Raw genomic sequence first — 17,002 nt, 5'->3', positions numbered from 1 at the left:
AAATGAAAAGGCACGTTTTGTGGGTGTTGGAAACCACTGTCGGCCGCCTTTCGCCATCTCCCCCCTTTGTTTCGAAGTTGGACGCCGCCTGACCTTTAAATGTGAAGCGAAGTCTGTTTTGCCTGTTGCTTTGTCTTTTTCTGCTTGTGTACCTGACCCCCCCCCCCCCCCCCCCTTCTCGGTGTTTCCGTCTGGTAAACGGCGACAAGCACGAACGACCACGTCGGAACCACGCCCTGAAAGGAAAACTCTAAACCGAGAGAGACTCTCGGCAAATGCGCAACCACGAACTGCTGCCCTATTTATTGGTATTTATTGGCCGGTGACCGTTGCGATCCCTGCTCACGACGAATCCAATCTGGATGATCCGGGATTGCTTTCTAAAGCTAAACGTGTCATCTGCGCCGATGTAATCCAAGAATCAATTGCTACCTCGGTCTGGTCACCCCATCTGTACCGTTAGCATCATGTTACTTGGTTTTCTAAAAGTGGAACGTGCGTGTTTTTTTAAAATCCTTTATTTATTGGAAAAAGTATTAGTTAATAATGTTTGCCTATTGCTCCTCAAGAACAACTGAGGTGTACAAAAGCAGTCGGCAAGTAAAATCACCTGATCATGTTTCACAGAATGAGTCAGGGCCGCTGGAATTTTATTTTGACCAATTGTACTTGCAAGTGCAGAAATGCAGTACAATGCGAATGATTGATGGTGGAAAAGCTATTCAGGGTCTTTTCGGTGAACCTAGGAAACCTTGCTTTTGCCCCGTTTCTGCCCTAATCGTTTTGGCTCTCAATCACCTCATCTTTTGAGAGACTGCTGCTTATCTCCTGCTGTGAATCCACCCGGTCTCTCCCTGCACTATGTTGAACTCTCTTTCCTCTTCCTTGAAAGCTCTTCAGGATCTTTCTTTTCACTAGATTTCTGGCCTCAGCCTTTCAGCTCTTAGTAGTTTGCCTCTACTCTTCTATCACCATGAACCTGCCCAGATTAACAGCCACATATACTATCCTGAGAAAACAGAAGTCCTCATCCTTGGCTCCACCCCCTCAGCATGGGCGCGGCACCTGGTGGTCCCTGCCCTCGGACCCGCCCCCCCCCCCACGACTGACCATGCAAAAAAATCTCCGCATCATACTGGACTTTACTCTCTCACTATGAACCGCCAGATCAACGCCGTATCCTCGGACTGCCTCAACACCCCCGCATATTCCAAAAACCTTCAAATGGATCCCCGCCAAATCTAGAACAAGCATTTGCAATGCAATAGGTCTCGCATTTACGAGAGTTTGAGCTATCGGCTTTGTGAATGACAATGCCTTTTATTTATGCATGGTTTTTAAAACAGATAAAAGGCATTGCCATTAACAATGCCAATAGCTCAAACTTTTGCAAATGCGAGACCTATTGAATTGCAATTGCGTGCTCTAATTTTTTTTAGTGTTAGGAGAGAGCGTGTCTTGCCTGCAACAGCAGGCAGGACAAAACTATTTTAGAAAACAGTGCTATGACTAATTGAAGCCTACCGAGTAACAACACACTTAACCTGGGGTGTCGCCATGGGAGATTTCAAAATGAGCACATGTGAAAGCGCACCTCGCTACTATGTTTAAACTGATTCACATTTTCTGCTGTTGAATATTACCTAACCACAGGGAGTTAAACAGGTCACTGTGCAGGTATCTGGTTTCCACACTAGCACAATCAAGCAAGAAGATAGCCACCCACAAAATGCTAGCAGTAAGTCTCATACAAAAGTAGTGTTGAAAGTGACCAGCACATTGCACAGGTTACACGAAAAAAGAAAAAAAACAGGTAAAAAAAATTCCAGCCATAATTCAACTTTCATTCCAACAAAACATCAAGATAAAAAACAAACAGGAAGTCAACAAGTTGTGGTGAGTGCGGCAGGGGGTGGCGTATCTGGGTTGGGAATTGGATTGGGGGTTACACTAGAAGAGATTGGGTCCAGCATAAAGACATCTCTCAGTGCAGGCTTTGTGCCCCTTGGGGTAGAGCAGAGTCAGAGTTAGTGCTAATGGGTTTATCATCAAAATCAAAAACAGACTTTAGAACTTTTGTGAAATTGAATTAAAGCTGCCTTAGGGTATGGGAAGAGGGAAGACCTCTAGAGCCCAGAGACACTTTTTGGTGGGAGGTGGATACCGGTGAAAGCCCCACGGAATATAGCGTGCTTTTTTTCCTCAAGGATACGCCAGGGCTGTGTCCAGGCACAGAGGGGGCCAAGCGCAACCTATCTACTGTGCATGTCAGAGCCCAAAAGACGCCAGGCCACCCCTCTGGGTCTTGTAGTCCACCACTTGGTAGTGATCAGTGTTAACTTATTGCATCTTGGTTGAGAGGAAATACACAATTCCCACCCGTAAGGAGTGTCCTTTATCTTGCACTATTGCCCATTTTTAACCAATACAATGGAAGCCAATAACCAAGAGATTGACTCTGTGGCACAAAACAAGGGTGTTACTAGAGCAGCTGTACACGAGGCTTCCAGCAATAGCATTAATCCTAAACCTGTAATCACTTACATGTTATATCCTACTGTTTTTTTTTTTTTTTTTTTTTTTTGAAGACCTTTATTTGCATCATTAGGATAAACATGTGTGGGCCTACAACCAATCCGGCCGGCCACAAGTCAAAGACGATCAAGAATCAAAATAAGCGACACAAGGCCAGTTGGCAGGCAAGCAAACATAATTGAACAATGCTAGAAATGCGATAAGCGGCAATAACGGCCCAATATCAGGATCAATGAGGTCTATTTTATAATAAGGGGACAAGGCTCATGGCTGACTCATAAATACGGGAAAACACAGAAACAGGAATACACCCATGCCAAAACGAGAGGAGGGGTGGGGGGGGGGGTGGGGGGGGAGGAGGATATAAGGGCACGAGTCGACCGTAGCACAAAACAAACGCAAAATATAGTGGAGAAGCATACAAGTGCTACCAAGATCTCATGTCCCCCACCCAATAACACGCTAACAGAGGCAAAGGGAGCGGATAAACTGTATGAACTGAACCCACTTCTCTCAATACGAGCCTGGGAAAAAGGGGGAGGGGAGGGGGAAGGGGGGGGGGGGAAAGGAGAAAGGGGAAGGGAAGGGGGGAAAAAATAGGGGGGAGACAAAGGGGAGGAAACCAAAAAGGGACAGAAAAGGGGGGAAAGGAGAGGAGAAGAACAAAGTAAAAGAAATATAAAGGAGAAACACAATCGTGCAAGATGGGCGCCACCCCGGGCCAGGCAACCCGCGGCTAATAGTACAGAAGAGAGTGGAAGCTGGCGAAAAGAAGGGTATGGCAGTCGCGACGAAGCATCGAAATCGATAAAAGTGGCATAGTAACAGACCCCAACCCACTCATGCCTGAGAAGCGAGGACAGAAGCGGCACCGCTATAAAGGGATAGAAAAGGGCCATAGAACCAAAAGAAAACATCTGAAAGACCCCGCCCACCCGTCCCACCCCGCACCCCTGCAGAAGGCTACGGCCTACCCTCCAAACAGCGTGCCTGTCGCCCTAATCCGAAACCCGAAATATAGTGAAATAAGAAAGTAGAGGAAGAAGACAAAAAGAGGAGGAGAGGAAATACGAAACAAAAATAAAATGTGAGGGAGGAGCCAGAGGATATGAGCAAACACATTCGGCTACGACCCTCCCCGACCAACGAATGAATAAGTATCAGGTTTCAGGTTTTAATGTCTTTATTTCGATAATAAAATCATAAAAGACAAATTTGACACAACATTCAAAAACAGTTCAAGGAAATCTCCACAATTTTACAAAGTCGTTAAAAACAGAATATATCTGTATATTATGAAAGTGTAAAAATAGGGCGAAATATCCCCAGTTAAAACATTATTAAACTGTGTATTCGAAAAACCAGACATTAAGTAATATTCATCAGAAAAGAAGGAACAGCTAATACATTTAAAAGAAGATTTGCACATAATATATTATGGTCGGGGGACAGTTGGAGTCCTTCTAGCTCTTATTGCCCACGCCCACCCTAAAAACTTGGCAAAACATATCACAGTTAGATTGGAGGTATTTGTTTTTAAGGCCCGTATGGCTTCCGAGGCTTTCCTACAGGACAGGCGTTTAAAGATGGGATTTAGCCATTTGGATCGGGGTACACTATATTGGGGACAAGCAAACAGAAAATGACCCTCAGTTTCCTTACAACCTGGACAATGTATACAAGAATTAGAAAAGGATTTGTCCCAGGAAGAGGTAAAAGAATTCAAGGGTAGTGATCCCACCCGAAATTGATGATATAATTTTTTGTCCAATGGTCTAGTAATGAGGTCCCAGTATGTTTCACGGGCAGGGTCCAGTTTAAAGCTTAGAAAACGACCCGTTAGACTCACCGAACTAGAAGCTTGAGCCAAGGACAGGCGGATTGAGGCCCAAAATAAACACTTAAATTCCTTTTTTGAGGGAAAATTGTTATTGCCTGGAGAAACCCATAGATGGCTAAGACCCATATCGCACAGGCTAGTTTTCACTGAGCGAAGCCATGGGATGCGTTCCGAACCCCCCATGGCCTTCACCTCGGCTAGCTCCTTAGCGAAAGGTACCAAATCCTCGGATGTCCATAGGCGCCTCCACAGAGACACTACTCTGTATCTAGCCATATCAGTTATTGGTGGACAACCCATGTCGTGACAGAGTGGGATCAGTGGGGTTGATTAGGGCAACCCCACCAAATTACGAAGGAATCTACACTGTATTCTATATAAACTTGTAAGGTCCATGAAACCCCAGAGCTCTGCCCCGTAGAGTGTAGCTGTGTTAATTTTAACATCGTAAATTTGTAGGGCAGGGGCGACCCTTTTCGTGATAGTTTTCTTTTGCTCGCGCAAAAGACATCCAGTCATTTGGGCGAGTTTTAATTGTTGGGTCTCTATTTGTGGTTTCCAGGACAATCGAGAATCCAGGGTGACCCCCAAGTACGTCATTTTGTCGACTTGTTCCAGGTTGACCCCGTTTAGTTGAACGCTACTACGTAATGGTTTTTTCCTGGAAAAAACCATAAACTTGGTTTTCCCCACATTGATTTGGAGACCATTTTTATTGCAGAATTCCTCAAAATGATTTAGAGCCTGCTGTAACCCTCCCCTGGTCTTAGACAAGAGGAGGGTATCATCGGCGAAAATCAACATTGGGAATTTCGTTCCCGCCAGGGATGGTGCATCGGTGTTAATCACCCTGAAGAATTTGACTACCTGATCTATATAGAGTAGGAAGAGGGTAGGGGCAAGAACACACCCCTGGCGAACTCCTCGAGAGACCGGAAATGAGTCTGTAGTTTGCCCTTTGGCCCCCCATCTTACCCTTGCAAAATTGTCTTCGTGTAGTCTAATGATCATTTCAACCATATCCCCCGGCATACCTAAGTCCCTTAATACTTGCCATAGTTTTCCCCTCGGCACCAAATCAAAAGCTGATTTCAAGTCTATGAAAGCAGCAAAGATGGTGCCCCCTCCAAGTAAGACGACCTTCCAAAAAATCATGCATAGCCGTAAAACCTGGTGAATGGTACTTGTGCCATATCTGAATCCCGCCTGTAATGGGGACAGTATTCCTTCTAATTCCATCCACCCGTGTACCCTCGCCAGGAGTATGCGAGCAAAAACTTTCTGAAAGCAATCAATTAAACTAATCGGGCGGTAGTTCCCTGGGTTTGATCTGTCTCCCTTTTTGTATATTGGGAGAATCTCCGCCCCCTTCCATGACTTTGGGATGCGGGCACCTCTTGCTATGGCGTTTGCTATGCGTGTTAAATAGGGTACCCAAAGGCCTGTATTTGCTTTAAAAAGGTCTGCTGGGATTTCATCCAGACCTGGAGCCTTCCCCCGCTTCGTTAAACCTAGTGCAATCTCCGTTTCCCTTTCGGTAAAGGTCATAATCGTGTTGCCAGTAGATATTGTTTGTTGCAGGTTCAATGAGATCGCTGGGTCAACCACCTCTTGGCAAAATTGGGTGGAATAATGATTTATCCAATCTTCCGGGGATACATGGTTAGATGGTGTACGGAAGTCACCATCCTTTCCACATCTAACAATGTCCCAGAATTTGGTCTGATTGTTTGATTTACTGGCGTCCAAGAGGACCGCCCAGAAATCATCCTCCCATTCCCTCTTTGCTTCCCATTGCACTATTTTGTACCTTTGCCTGGCCACCTTTACTTCACTCAGGTCTCTAGATTTGACTTTCTCTATTAGATGGCAGTGGGCCTCTCTGCACTCTCTATTATACCATTTAGCTCTTAAGGCAGTTGGATTCCCGGTGTTTGGCTTACATGGTTTGGAGAGGAAGTTGTTAAGCTCAGAGAAACATTTGTCGTGTATGCCCATAGTCTTATCTAAGTAGGTATTACCCCTTTCAGCATCAACGTGCCTCAAATTGTCTAAAGCATTCATCACCACCTTTTCTATATTAGCCTGTAACACTACATCGTTTGATATGGTTGACCATTTCAGTCTCCTCCGGTCATTTGATACGGTTACAACCCCCTGGCCCCTTGGAACAGATTCAGCTGAACTTGTCTGATCATGCATTTTAATTTTTAGGGACAGTGGGTTGTGGTCGCTTTCAGGGCGCGTGACAATTTCCATATCGACGATTAGGCACCAATGTTCCATTTCTAAGAAAATATAGTCAATACGACTCTTTCTAACACCATTATCGAAGGTGAAATTGGCGCCAAAGTCCGATTTGGTGCGGCCGTTTACAGCCCTTAGTCCCCAAGAAAGGCAGAAAGCAGACCAATTCAGGGCAGCCTCCGTTACTTTGACTAGATTTTTGTTTGAAAGATCCGGAATTTTCCAGGTCACGTCTTCTGCAAACCCCCAGTTATCCTCTGGCAAGTACAGTGGCTCAATGGTACAATTAATGTCACCTGCTAACATTATGAATGACCCTTTGTTCCAACCTGATAGTAAAGTGTCTAAGGCACCTATCAGCTTGGGACATCGTCCACCCGGGAGGCCTCTAGAATACATGTTGATAATAAGCATGTCCTGCCCCCCTGCTTTACTCAACCTTATGGCCAATATATCAGGGTTGTCCACGAAAATTTCAGAAACAGAATAACACCAGGCCTGTTTGACCCATATGGACAACCCCCCTGACGCCCGTCCTTTAGTACCTTTTATTGCAGGTTTAAAAAAATTTACATAACCAACCATAAAAAACGGGGCAGTGGCCCAAGTTTCTTGCAGGAGCACGACCTGATAATTACCTATAAACTCCGACCAGTCCTCAGAAACCAGACGTGTCTTGACTCCAGCAACATTCCATGACACCATGTATGAAGATAACATGTCCGAGTCCTCAGAAATGTTACTAACTGTCGGGGGGAAAGGGAACTCGATAGGATTGCCCTTGCTGGCCTAATTTCTTCTTCATTAGAGACGGGGACCTCTTCCCCCGATAGTTCCCCCTGAATTCTAGTTCTGTTATGGGGCGAAGACTGTTGCACCCTTGTGGGGTCCAAGGTGGGGCTAGATGGAATGGGCACTCCTTCCCCGATCCTTGTTACTAGAGTTGGAGACAGGGACGATGCACATAGTCAGTCAACCCATTCCAAATCTGACAGTGCCTCAAAATGATTAAAGAGTGGGGGGTAATAAGGGGGGTAGGGGATTAAATGCTCTCGAGGCCTCCCCCCACGAAATTTCCAGTGATTGGGGCCCATTGGATAGTTATGATGTATGTGGGGGTAAAAATAGCCAAGATGCAGGGTCTGGACGTCACCTACACGGGCGAATCTAGCTTTCCTCTGAATTTTTTCCACCACCCATGGGTCTCTAAAGGAAATCAGAATACAATCCCCTTCCAGATCTTTTTCACCCTTTCCTACCCAGTCAACTTTCCTTACATAAAGGATTTCAGTGGGGGATGATGGGGGGAGAGGACGATGTTTATTTAGCCAAAAAGTGACCTTGTTCCGTAGGTCCCCTTGTGACTCTTTAGTGCCCTCTCTTAAGGGGGCTACCCCAGTTAGAACGATGGTGTATTGTGCCGCTTCTGGGGGTAAGTTACCTCTCGGAGGGTGTTGTGTGTTGCTATTAACAGTCCTAAGATGCCTTTCTGGGTGGGGGGTTTTCTTCTCTTTACCCAATAATGGAGTTGGCACTGTGATGTTATTGATTTGTTGTGACGGGCCATTCGCTATGTGTTGTTTTACTGGCGCGTTGTTGGGGGCCAGTGGGTATTTGGCTTTCGATGTTTCTTGGCTATTTGCTCTACTGGCAGTAATCGATGTGGGTGCTGCCGGTTTTGCCCCCGGATTTGACTTCTTGGTGTTGTGGCTGGTTGATGACCCTACGGGTAATGTTGTGACTATCCCACCTTTTTGGTTAGCACTCCCTCCGGAATTAGAACCCCCTGTCCTGGAACTGGAAGATGTAAGTTTGTGCAGAAGGTCCATATTGATGTTAGCTGCCGCTTCCAAGACATCGATTTTAGCGGACAATATCCTTGTTATTTCAAGGACCGGGAGCAATAAGGTTTGAAACATTGTTTCCATTTTAGCTAACAAAACCTCGTCACTGCTAAGGCACGTTGGACAAGGATTTGAGGACCCAGAATGAACTAGTGAGGGGCAATATACTACTGGTGGTTCGGGGTTGATCTGTAAGGGGGAGTGGCTAGTACTATTGACATGATCTATTTTAAGTTGTTTTTGTTCCTTGTCACCCTGTGGACTTGAGGCATGTTTTCTTTTCCGAGAGGTGTGATTGATAATGACTTGTTGCGGAGCTGGCATGCTGGGTAAAATGGGGGCCTTTGATAGAGGGGAGCCACCCGTGCTACTCTCGTCATCCTCAAAATTATTACTATCAACTTCTGAGCTAGACAGGTTGGTATCAGAATTCAATTCCATATTTACATTGGCCGTGGGTGTTGTAGCACCATCCCCATCAGCGTGAACTATGACTTCTGATTCTGAGGTTGAAATGCAGTTGAATGCTGCGTTCGTTATGGGGCTTTTAGCATGGGCCAGGGCACCTATAGAGGAGCGCTTCCCAGTAACTAAGTCCAGGGACAGTCTATGTTCTGCCTGTTCTATTTCTTTTTCTAAAATTCCTGTTGCTCTAGAGATGAATGCATCAAGGGGACCTGAGACAACACCCTTGGAGGTTTGTATGTGCACTAGGCGCTGTTTACCAGATCTTAATGGCATGTTTAGAAAGATGGTATTAAGACTAATGAGTAGACCTCTGAGTATGACTAGGTGGGGTGGGGTTTTACAGGATGTAAAACGAACCAGGACTCCTGGCCCAACCCAACCACGTCCGACCACGGACGGCCACAGACGGTCCCGCCCTTGTCCCGGGCTTCTCCCGGCGCGCTCCCGCGCCGCGGGAGGGTTTTCCTTCTTTGAAGGGATGGGTAGGGAACACCAAGGGGGCGGGGCCGGCAGGGAGAGGAGCCCAGCTGGAGACGGGCGCGCGGGGACTCCTGGTCCGTGGAGTCCTCCGCTCTACCCTCGCAGCCCTGCCGGTCAGATGGAGCCCGTTTGTCACAAACCTGCTGCTGCTGTGAAACCGCGAAGCGGGACCCGCGAAGCGGGTCCGGCGAGGAGGGGCGGCACACAGCAGGCAGGAACACAGGAGAGACACAGAGTTGACCGCGTTCAGCACAGGGAGCACAGGGAATCCAACGACGAAAGTCTCAGCTGCAGATTAAATCACCCGGTGTTGGGGGCGGGGCCGGCAGGGAGAGGAGCCCAGCTGGAGACGGGCGCGCGGGGACTCCTGGTCCGTGGAGTCCTCTGCTCTACCCTCGCAGCCCTGCCGGTCAGATGGAGCCCGTTTGTCACAAACCTGCTGCTGCTGTGAAACCGCGAAGCGGGACCCGCGAAGCGGGTCCGGCGAGGAGGGGCGGCACACAGCAGGCAGGAACACAGGAGAGACACAGAGTTGACCGCGTTCAGCACAGGGAGCACAGGGAATCCAACGACGAAAGTCTCAGCTGCAGATTAAATCACCCGGTGTTGGGGGCGGGGCCGGCAGGGAGAGGAGCCCAGCTGGAGACGGGCGCGCGGGGACTCCTGGTCCGTGGAGTCCTCCGCTCTACCCTCGCAGCCCTGCCGGTCAGATGGAGCCCGTTTGTCACAAACCTGCTGCTGCTGTGAAACCGCGAAGCGGGACCCGCGAAGCGGGTCCGGCGAGGAGGGGCGGCACACAGCAGGCAGGAACACAGGAGAGACACAGAGTTGACCGCGTTCAGCACAGGGAGCACAGGGAATCCTCACTTTTCCATATCTCCCATCTCAATCGGGATTCCAGATCAAATAACACACCCTTGGCAGCCTTACAGCAGAAAGTACGACTGGGAGATGGAGCATCGGATTTGCAAAGGTTAAATGAGTTCGTTCACAAGACTATCAAATCAATACTACACCTTCACATACAGCAAAAACCACAGGGAGGGGGAGGAGGAAGAGATCGTAACATTTCACCGTGTCGGGATTACAAACATCAGTGCAACGGGCAGGTAAACCAGCAAACTATCATGTCGTGCAACTCACCCCCAACCCTTCCTAACCACGAAACCAACCCAATAAAGGATAATGTGGAGCGGACCACCCAGCACAAAATAATCGTAATGTTGTCCAGAGTCACGGCAGTGATATAAATCAGGGAGAGCCTTCGTATGGAGGGAATACAAAAAATCAATAAAGCAAGTCAATTGTAGCAGTAACGACAGGGCAAGCAAAGGCGAGCCGGAGTCCAGGTGCGCAATTCGACAATACAAAGGTACCCCTCCAGAACAAAAGTTCGAATCCAACGAAGCGGGAGCAAACAGCGGCCCACCACAAGTCCCAGGTACTCGGGAAGGAGCAGATCTCCGCGTCGTGTGGAAGTCCTCGAAATCCAGGCGGCGAGGAAGCAGAGGGTCAAAAGTCACCGGCCCATCAAGCGGCCGAAGAACAACAACAGCAACTCCTGGCGCAGCCGAAGGGGGCGAAGCAATGGCGGCATCAGGACGACAGGGGTGCATGAAAGAGCGGCGGCCCAAAATGGCGGCGAGCCGCACGGGGTCGGTAGAGGCACCGGGGGCCAAGACAGCGTACAATGACATCAAGGCGTCCAGGACATCTCCGGGCGTGGGCGCTCGAGTACACACCCAGGCCTCCGCACAATCCGGCCGGTAAGGAGCGTCGGTGCAGAGCGGAGCACCCCCCGCGTTGTCGGTAGCCATCTTGTGAGTTTCGCCGCCCCACACTCCACCGTGGGCCCCCAAACAGTTCCCAAATGTAGGACTTTACAGACCTCCGGAGGCTCCCAACAACGGCCTCACCGGCACAGGATGGGCGAGCGCCCGATGGGGGGGGGGGGGGGGGGGTCCCCTCCGAACAGTGGCAGGCCCCACAGGCGAGAGCCAGGCGCGGGGTTCAGGGCCGCCGGACAGGACAAAGGCGAAGGGACCCCTTCACACGGTCAGCCCCCAACACATCTCGTCCCCCTCCAGCCGCACGACCCAGTCATCGGGGCCGGTTCAGGATCTCCGGGGCACACGCACAACGGTTCCCACCAGTGGTTCACTCTCGCGGCCGGGGCCGGCAATCTCTTCTCCGCCGGTCGAGTCCCGCAGGCGAGGTCCCGGTCTCGAGTGCCCGGAGGCCCCAGTCTCACCGAGGGCACAGCTGCGGACCCACAGCACACAGGAACCTCCGGACCAGACGGTGAGTAAGAGTGGGTCTTTAAATTTCAAATTCTGTATTGAAGTAGCGTCGCAGTGCAGGATATATTGCAGGATAGTCGAGGTTAGCCGGAGGGCCGACGGAGCCGAGCTAAAAGGCGGCCATTACGTCCTCGAGCTAGGCTCCTCCCCTTATATCCTACTGTTGATGCATCCACAGCTCATGAGATATAGGTCAATCCCCGTGTCCTAGAGGCACCGTTCTCCTTTGACTCAGAGGATGAAGCTGGATCCCAGCTTAGTACTGATTCTCTTCACTCGCCTGAGGAAAGGGCAAGTTAAGACGGCGTCAAGAATTTCTGTAGATGTTAAAAACTAACGGTTTCTTCTATGTATGAATGAAATCAGAGAACTGTTTTAACAGCTTTACTCTCAGCAGGCTTAATGGCAACGCTATCACAAGATGCAGCGCTGTAATTGCAACTTGCTTTTGTGCTAAAATACATACGATAATAACAGTGCAAACAGATGCATTTAAAGGTCTTCTGTAACATTAAAGCTAATGATTCCTAAAAACTTGAAGCCAGGTCTTCTAATTTTTCGATAGTCTCATCAACGATTGGGCTGAAATAGTCACAGATGGTGGTAACAGAAAAGCTAATGTTAACTAAGTTATTTTAACAGTTCATTTAAAACAGTGCCAATTAGTAGGTCAGTTCATTCATTAACAAAATCGTAGTGATATTTTATAACAGGATAACAAATCAAATCGTTAGAGAATAAGAACATAGAGATGTTTTACGATTCTCATGAAATACAAAAATCAATCAGCACCGCTCCCACGAGTAACCCCGTCTGCATCCACGAAAACATTTCATAAACGAACAAGGGAAGCTTGGACTGCGACCGCGACTAAACCCGCTGAGGGTGAACAGTGGCACCGACCAGAGTACGAGCCGCGGCAGTTACACAACGGGAGTCGCCTTAAACTGGAACCCGAACCTGCGCTAGAGTCTGCAGCAACTAAGCCCTGCGGGGACTCCTAACAACCACAAACCAAGACCTGCCCGCCCTGGGCTTTAAAATAAAGAACACAAAGTCCACGGCAGTCTCCCACGGGTCTTCCCACCAGGCTGCGATATCCCTCCCTCCAGTGTGCAAGCGGATGAAGCCAGATTCCCCTACCATGCTGAAGATCTTCCACCCTGTCACCACAATGGCCGATCGGTAAGAGGAACAAGCTATCGCCATTGCACAAGTAACTAGCACAATACTCACGAAATACAAAAATCAGTCAGCACCGCTCCCACGAGTAACCCCGTCTGCAACAACAAAAACATTTCATAAACCACCCGGGAAGCTTGGACCGCAACTTCACCAGCTGAGGAGGAACAGTGGCACCGACCAGAGTACGAGCCGCGGCAGTTACACAACGGGAGTCACCTTAAACTGGGACCCGAACCTGCGCTGGAGTCTGCAGCAACTGCACCCTGCGGGGACTCCGAACAACCACAAACCCGAGACTTTCCCGCCCTGGGCCTTAAAATAAAGAACACAAAGTCTATGGCAGTCTCCCACGGGTCTTCCCACCAGGCTGCGACGTCCCTTCCTCCAGGATGCAAGCGGAGGAAGCCGGATTCACTTACCATGGTGAAGATCTTCTACCCGGTCACCACAATGGCAGATCAGAAAGAAGAAAAAGCTATCGCCATTGCACAAGTAACAAGCGCGGTCCCGAAAGTGAAAGAGGACCGCACTGCAGCCGGAGCATGGGGATTTCTTGTCTTTATGGGGCCATGTGTTTTTAGAAACACATGGCCCCATAAAGATAAGAAACTACTTTGCAACTGCGGGAAAGCAGGCCACCGAGTCCGGATCTGAGGCCAAAGGGCGTGAACCAAAAACCCTCATGTCCAATGGCAGTCCACCGTTTAGCATAAACAGTGATGCCAGCCAATGGAAATGAGGGGCGGGGCTTCAAGCCCTCTACTGAAACTCCTCATTAACAATAAATCTCACCGAGCGAACTGCGCATGTGCACAGTCACGCTAGGCGAGACCTAAAAACGATCACGCATGCCCTCATCACTAGCAGACTAGTCTACGGCAACGCACTCTATGCTGAAATCAACAAAAATCTCCACCTCAAGCTCCAGACCGACCAGAACGCATGCAGCAAGGCTAATGCTAGACATTCACCGGCACAACCACATCACCCAACACCTCCGCAATCTCCATTGGCTCACCATCGAAAGAAGAATAACCTTCAAGCTCTTCACACACTCATACAATGCCCTCCACAACATCGGACCAGCATACCTAAACAACTGCCTCTCCTTCCATGCCTCCAAGAGATCATCCGACCTCTCCCTGGCCATCATCCCACGCATCTTCAAGACGAGAATGAGTGAAAGTACTTCTCCTACCTAGACCTGAAACAACTTCCCCCCCTCTGGCATAGTCCTACACTGCTCCAGTTCAGGAAGAACCTCAAGATCTGTCTCTTCAGATGATCCCAGCACACAACGGAGCCGCCGCCTTTCCCCCTCCCCCCCACCCAGCACCTTGAGACCCTCTCTTGTGAGCAGTTACGCTTTACAAACCCTTGATTGACTGAATCAACCAATATCCACCTAGTAGAAAGTTACAATTGTACAGGTTTATTAGATTATTAGAGTCCTATCTCTGTTGTGGGAGGGAAAACAGCGTTTACGTCGCATATGCTACAACAAATGTGATTACAACACGGTCGTTACAGCGAAAATCATTACATCGCAAGTCGTTTCTATGACTTGCTGTAGGGGGCGCGCTAAACTAAAGAATAGTATAATTTACTATTCCAACACCTTCCCTACTGTTACACACGCTGGGTGATAAAAAAAAAATGTCTGGACCGCCAAGCTTAGGAAAACAGACCTTAATATTGCTAATCCACTGGATTCTGGTCGCTCGATCAAGAGCCAGACAGTCTTTAAGTGCTTAGGAAGGTGTACTCACGCCGAAATCCCGATGAGTAAGGGCTGTACCATCAGTTGATCCTTTAGATAATCAATCTCTAATTCTAATTATGGTGCAGGTACTCTGGGGGAGAGAATGAAGTGAAGACACATTTATGTACCCACAGATATCACTGCCATAAACAGCTTTATAGCAATACAATTGGCTCGGTAGATATCAATCATGGCCTTGATAGACCTATGACCCAGCCTAGAAGCTAAACCAAACACAAAAACTATGCTCCTAGAAAACATATGTCCTCTGGCCATTATCAAAGGAGGCCAAGATATAGAGGAAGCAAAATAACTCCCATATAAGGGACTACAGGGACACGACAAAGGGGATTTCCTTTGACACAGTACGATCTAGACTTGTGGACCTTGGACCAATCACCATAACGTGGGACTTGATCAAATTGGTACCTAAATCAAGGCTATCCACAAATTTAACGAATCGGTTAATTCACCCATTAACACCTTGTGCTCGGCTATAAGGCATTACTAGAATGGACACAGTTCTGCTTTAAAGGTCAAGTACTTGCATTTCTTATAGCGTCCCCCACCCCTTTAACATGCAACACCTACTACCACCTGCTGCTTTGTGCTTCTACCTTAGCAGTTCTCTTAAAGGGGCCTAAGTGGTGTAGATTAGTAAGAGGAGCGTGGCGAGGTAACCCTTGGCAGGAGTGAGACTGCGACGCACTGTTTGTCAGTATTTTCCCGTTTCGAAGTCATAAATACAAAGGAAAAATAGTTTTCCGTCTGTATTTATATGTAAAAATCTGTTTAAACGGAAAACAGGGAGCAAAGGGCATTGCCTTTGACACAGTACGATCTAGACTTAGTGGACCTTGGACCAATCACCATAACGTGGGACTTGGTCAAATTGGTACGTAAATCAAGGCTATCCACAAATGTAACAAATCGGTTAAGCAAAGTGTCTAGACCTAGGGCGGTTCCTTAAATAAGAAATTCATTGTCTGCGTAAAGCAATATAGGGGTCAAATGAGAATTAATTTTAGACATATCCCTACTAACTTTAATCATAGACTTTTTAAGGCTATTAATATATAATGTAAACTAAAACAGGGCCAGGAAAACAACCTTGGCAAACACCCTGATTAAGCTGAAAGTGCTCCGTGCATTCAATACTGTGCCCCACTCTCTGCTCCTTGATCATCTGACAGAGATAGGCAGCTCTGGCTCAGCCCTGCGGTGGAATAGGTCCTTCCTGGAAGGCCGGACACAGCGGGTCTGGCTCCCTCCCTGTGCCTCTGAGCCGATGCAGGAAACCACCGGGGTACCGCAGGGGTCATCACTGAGCCCCTTACTTTTTAACATCTATATGACTCCACTGGTTTATCTTGCAGAGTCATTAGGGGCTAAAGTGATGGCATACGCTGACGACACCCAGCTCTTGTTCTTATGGAGCAAGGAGAATGATTCGGTAGCGGCGGCCCAACATTGTTTGTCTTCGGTTTTCCAGTGGCTGGCCAATGCCCAGCTGAAATGTAACGAGGGGAAATCGGAAGTGCTCTTCTATGGCTCATTCACTTTGGATTTTAAAGAAAGGCTTTGGCCGCCAGGCTTTCCCCGTCCTTTGGCAGAAAAAAGTGCTGCAACAAATCTGGGCGTCTAGTTCGATGACAACCTGAATTTCTCTACACAAATAAGGAACCTGGCGGGCACATGCTTTGCCACCTTGAAAATCTTGAGGAAGTTTCTTCCTTTTGTGTCAGCCAGTGCCAGAGAAACTGGGGTCCGGGCTCTCAGCTTGTCCCGTCTGGACTATGCCAATGCCCTATTGGTCGGCTGCCCGGGCTTCCTTATTAAGAAACTCCAGGTTGTTCAAAATTCGGCGGGTAGACTGCTCTTTCAATTGAGATCAAGGCACAGTGTGCGCCTTCATTTGCGTTCCTTGCACTGGCTTCCAGTTGATTCGCTTTTGAAATTTAAGATGCTGACTATCGCTCATAGGACCCTCCATGGGCTTGGTCCCATCTATTTGCAGAGGAGGTTTGTTTTTTACACTCCAGGTAGACAGCTGCGCTAGTCCGCCCAGCAGCTGCTACAGACCCCTAGGTTCAACCGCCAAAGACTGGGTGGTAACTCGTTTGTGCGAAAAGCCAGTATGGCTTGGAACATGTTGCCCTTGGCTCTTCGGTGTATCCAGGACCCATTGCTCTTTAAAAAAATTGAAAACATTGCTTTTCTAGTCGCTGTTTTGCGCTCATTCTGGCCCTTTCCTTCAGTTAGCACCGGGACACGTTCGAGTAGCTGCACGCTGTATAAATTAAATAGATCATAACAATAGAACACTAAACCTCACTGACAC

At 48.3% G+C, this 17,002-nt stretch overlaps 1 protein-coding gene and 1 non-coding gene across 2 annotated transcripts in view; one reads left to right on the top strand and one right to left on the bottom strand.

The window, feature by feature from the left end:
- The window catches only part of PRMT7 (protein arginine methyltransferase 7), a 645,306-nt gene that overhangs the window by 562,373 nt on the left and 65,931 nt on the right, over positions 1-17,002 (top strand). The window lies entirely within an intron of this gene.
- Positions 12,030-12,163, bottom strand: LOC144801106 (small nucleolar RNA SNORA69). The gene has a single exon (XR_013604982.1). It is a non-coding gene; the product is annotated as a small nucleolar RNA SNORA69 (small nucleolar RNA).

This window comes from Lissotriton helveticus, chromosome 12 (assembly GCF_964261635.1).
Source record: "Lissotriton helveticus chromosome 12, aLisHel1.1, whole genome shotgun sequence".
In the NCBI taxonomy this organism is placed as follows: domain Eukaryota; kingdom Metazoa; phylum Chordata; class Amphibia; order Caudata; family Salamandridae; genus Lissotriton; species Lissotriton helveticus.
The sequence above is the reverse complement of the archived record's forward strand: the minus strand, read 5'-3'. Positions and strand labels throughout refer to the sequence as shown.